The sequence below is a fragment of the Dipodomys merriami genome, unplaced genomic scaffold, assembly GCF_024711535.1.
Source record: "Dipodomys merriami isolate MVZ:Mamm:240054 unplaced genomic scaffold, mDipMer1.0.p SCAF_105, whole genome shotgun sequence".
Classification (NCBI taxonomy): domain Eukaryota; kingdom Metazoa; phylum Chordata; class Mammalia; order Rodentia; family Heteromyidae; genus Dipodomys; species Dipodomys merriami.
In genome coordinates, this window is record NW_027202327.1 from 190,454 (window position 1) to 195,744 (window position 5,291).

The window sequence follows — 5,291 nt, forward strand, 5'->3', positions numbered from 1 at the left end:
TGCCAGGCCCAGAGTCCAGGCCCCATGACGAACCAAAAACAAAACAAAACAAAACAAAACCAGAATAAAAAGAGGAGAGTTTCAATATCAAGAAATCAATCAAATAAACAGGTAGAGACAGTAAAAACCCTAATGTTATTCCAACAGTCTTTCTAAGGTATACTCACTGTTCTTGGTGGTATTATTTGCTTATAAATAAAATCATTTATTTCCATATTTTGATTGGCTACGATCTAGATTTCAACTTAGTGTGATTAATTCAAATAACATTCTCAGATAGATACTTTTCCAATGATATATTAAGAGTATGTTCTTCATTACAGCTGTAAATACATGACAAATTTTACATAATAATACTTACATATCTGCAGTTACCATAAAAGGACACAAGCTGCAGGACTTAAAATTTATTTTTATTTCTGCATGAAACTATTTCTGACTTTATACCAACAAACTGAATTTGACACTTTCCTTATTTGTAAGCTAAGGCAGGAAAAGTAATGACTGTTTACTTTCTTTTGCCTTGCTCTAGAGGTCAACAAATATATTCTTCAATATTTCTGGTAGATTATATCCATTTACAGATGAGAAATGTAAGACCAATAGTCAATGCTGTGAGTAAATAATGTAGTAGAATTTTTGTCTGAGTTCTTCACTCTGTGTGCTTACAAGGAGAGTCATTTGGTGATGGAGAGGACCAATATAAAAAAGACTGTGGGGGAAAATGCATACTTTGTAAACAATTGTTTTAGGACTGAGTGACTGGTGATGAGTATTTGCAATAGGCTGGTGTCAGGGGCATAAAAAGGAGTACATAGAAATTACATTAGTGACAGAAACTGAGAAAATCTTGATCATTCATCTTATCTAATGGATCGAGGTAGCGTAAGAGTAAATCTAAAGCTTTTCCACATCTCTGTCTCCTAACTGTGTTAGTTACATTCTTGGTGATAAGGACTACAGGTGGAAAAGATGGATTTAGAAGAAAAAAAACTCACTGATAGTTCTAAGGTTAATGTTAAAGAGATGCAAAGATAGGTCTGTTTGGACATCATCAAAATATTCACGACCATGAATATGAAAAATAATAATAAAATCAGGGACATTATTAAAGGGAAGAGGGAAAGGAAAGTTCTGATGAATGTGTGAACAATGTGAGTACCAGTGTGGACAAGATTGGAGGAAAGCGATAAATAAGGAAACAAAAAAGTAACAAACACAGATTTATAGAAGAAAGGGAAGGAATGAATTTTCAGGAAGATATTGAAGGAAATCTACTATTTGGATTTGAAAAGTAAATGGACATAGACAAATTCAATAAGAACAGTGTTTTGGTGAAAGTCATATTGATAAAATGTTGAGATATGAATGTGAATACATAAAATTCTGGATCCATTAATTTAACAGATCCTATTGATTCTAAATGTTGGGAACAAATGCTTAAATCCTGACCTTAGAAATGTTACACAGATATAAATATCATGAACTTTTCTTAGTGATATTCTGTGAATATTTTTGAAAACTTTATTTAGCCAGGAGATTATAGATTGAACTACAGCACAAACAAGCCTAATTGGTGCTACAGTTCCAATTAGTGACCCATCTATCCATATCAGTTTGGGATTTTATTGAAAAATATTTAGATATGTTTGGATATCTTATCAGCCTACTCATTATAAATGTAGGACAAGTAAAACCAAGTATTAGGTTAAACATACAGCTTTACTGATGTGACTGAAGACTCCTGGAATTGATTCCTCTTTAGAACAGAAAATGCCTCAATAGCCATTGACACATCATAACTTCCATATACACTATTGAAATCTAATTCTTGTTAGGTATATCTCCATGCTGTGTGAACAAACCTGACACAAATTCTTTTATGTAGGAAAATGTTCTTATAAACTTCAAGCTTTTAATGAATGGAAAAGTTCAGACATTACTCTCACCACTAGGATTAAATGACTAAAAAGATAAGATATTCTGATTTAATGTCTTTCTTTCACTTTCTCATACACATTGTCAAGGATTGAAGGATTCTGATTTAACAATAATACAATCTTGACTTGTATTAACACAACATCTAGGATCTAATGTTAATTCGGATACTTACTAATTAGCTCCAAATTTTGTGGATATTTATATTTCTCCTGGGTAAACTGATGAACTCCAGGAAAATGTCCCTAAGGAGCCTTTTAATTCTAATATCACTGTCTCAAAATGCTTTAAATTCTACATCCTTTAATGTGGGCATAGGGTTATATTGTGGAACTTTTCTTCTCAGAGAGTTAGTATTATCCTATTGCTTAACATGGACAAAGAACCTTCATACACAGACTGGGCCTGTACAAATAAGAAGTGGTAGTTGAACAATGTTCTGAGCAGTTTGTATAGAAGAAATGGAAATAGAGCAACTATGAACTCAAAAGGCATATGCAAAGAAGACAAAGGCACAAAGTAGAATGTGCCAAGGAAAGCTGAATTATAATTTCAAATAATGTGCTCAGGTGTGAGTGTGTGTTCAAAGTACAGATTCAGACAATGTTAGTTGGATATCTTGGGTGGAAAACTGCTTTAAACTATTCTGGGCTAATTGTACAAGTAGAAGCCCCTAACTCTGAATCTAATCAGCCACAACATCATCAACTTAGGGACAATTTTCCAAGTACAAAGTGAGAATAAAAGGGCTGATCACAATTAGTGTTCAAGTTGAAGCAATTTCAATCACATAACTTTTCTTATAAATGTTCATTTATTTTGGATCATTGACTAGGGAAAAGCCAAGTAAATATTTTGCATGTACCTAAATTAAGTGGGACGTATTATATTGGTTTCTCTTTAACTTGGAAGTTATAGATTATGTTTTTTTATTCTCTAACTTGGGACAATGATCTGCTGTCAGTTATTTTCTTCTCTTACCCTTCTTTTGCCCTTCCACTTGGATAATTATTATTTAAAGAGACATAATTGAGCTTGCATTTCTAAATTCTTCAAAATTATCTGAACTACTTCATACTTCTGGCAGCCTCCTATATCTTTCTCAAGGGAAATATTTTGTCACTACCACTTTAGTCCTACATGATATTGGATATCTTCCTGCTTAATTCAGTGAAAGATATACATTAGACTCATCCTATATCTCAAAACTTGTACCACCATAAAATATTATCTTACTTAGAAATCATGATATTATATCTGGTGAGGTGGAATCTGTCATTTTTGAATGGCCTTAAGTGATATTTACATGCAATCATGTTTTAAACCAATATGCCACTCAGTAGATGAACAAATTGACAAATGTGGTTTATATATATACGGAGTAATCCTATGCTTCCTATTCATAAGGAAATGGAAAGACTTGGAAAAATCCTACAAAGAAAAATAAGTAAGACACAAAGAAACAGATTCCATGGTTTCCCTCATTTGTAATAGGAAAAAGTTATTAATAATAAAAATTAATAATAAATAGGAAATAGTCCTAGCAGATGAGTAGAATGGCTCAATAGCTAGGTATAAATGACCATATAAAATGATGCTGAGCAAAATAATCTCCTAGATATGGAAAGAGAGGTTTTTCTTTGTGGATGTTGTTTTTAATATACTATGTGATTTCTTTTTTCTTTTGTGTTTTCCCCTATGGTTTGGCCACTGTTGTATTTGATTTCAGTATTCTGTGTATTGTATATGCATTTATGTTCATTTGGCAAGGGAAGCAGAACAATAAAATGGCGAGACAAAGGACAAAAGGTTAACCAATGCAATAGCCATACTCACAGGACAACATGTTGGAAATTGACATTATAACTTGTGAGGGGTATGGGGTAAAGAAAAGTGTGAGAAAAATGAGGGAGGGGGTAAAAATTTTGACATGTTATGTATTCAATACCTTACAATTACTGCAACCTTTTCTATATATGACCTTAATAAAATTAAGTTAAAATGAGCTGCATAAAATATAATTTCATTGTATTGGTAGAGTAAATATTATTCTATGTGTATTACCTTTTTAAAAAATGAACATTTTGGCTGCTAACTTGAATTTACTCTTTCTTTATCAGAGGGACATCAACTGGAATGTTATCAAACTATACAATATTTTCAGAATATACTTGCCATTACTTTGAAAAAATATTATTTTCGTATTGTCTCATACTAAAACAGAAAACAGTTCAATTCTATGGAAACTCCTAACTGAAAACTGAAAACTGACTAATTGTTAAGAGGACAGAATATATCTGTTCCTCAACATTCCTAAGACTACTAACTACTCATTTTCAAATTCTGAACATGCCATACCAGAGACATTCAAAATAGTACCTGTTTGCATTATATTTAATTCTGCAATAGATGCAGTTTTCATTGAGGCATTACATATTTAAAAGCCAACAGAAAAAATAGACACGTTCTTGTAGAGGATAAAACTATGAAGTATCTATAATAATTAATTCCTTTTTTTTTTGGTCAGTCATGGGGCTTGAACTCTGGGCATGGGCGCTGTCCCTGTGCTCTGCAGCTCAAGGTGAGAGTTCTACCGCTTGAGCCACAGTGCCACTTCCAATAAATAATTCCGTAAGAGTAAACATTTGTTCATCAGAGTAAGCTATTATTTCTATAAGAATCAATCCCAAGTTTTTATGCCGTCAAATCATCCTAGCACAACAATTTCCAACTTGTAAGGTGTGCCTTAAAATTCCCTAAATTCACATCATGACTACTTTATCACTATTGTGAAAAAATACTACACTTCTGCTAATGTCATGCCCTTCCTATTGTGGAAAGAATACTACACTAAACTTTCCTATATCATTTTCCCCGCAGTGGTTTTCTTGAGATCAGAACACTTGCAAATATTATTTATTTTTATTTTTATTTATTTTATTATATATATAATCTATCATAGATATTCAAGAGATCTGTATATCTTAATATTAAGATTTCAAGATTATGGTTGAAAGCCCACCCAGGCAAGAAATTTCCTTGAATTCTTATCTCCAATAAACTCATAAGGAAAAGCCAGGCCCAAGTGGCACTGAGGTTCAAGTTGTAGAGCAATAGCCTTGAGCATAAACAGGCTCAGGGACAGTGCCCGAGACCAGAGGTTAAGCCCTAGGATAAACCAATCAACAAAAACAAAATAAAAACAAACCTCAAACGTAGCATTTTTCTCATTGTATACAGAGGTACATAATTAAGGAAATTTCTTCCTGTGATATGTATAGGTAGAAAAAAAAGATGTCACCCAATTACTCTTCATACCATGTTACACCAAAGTCTCAAAAGATTGCTCTGTT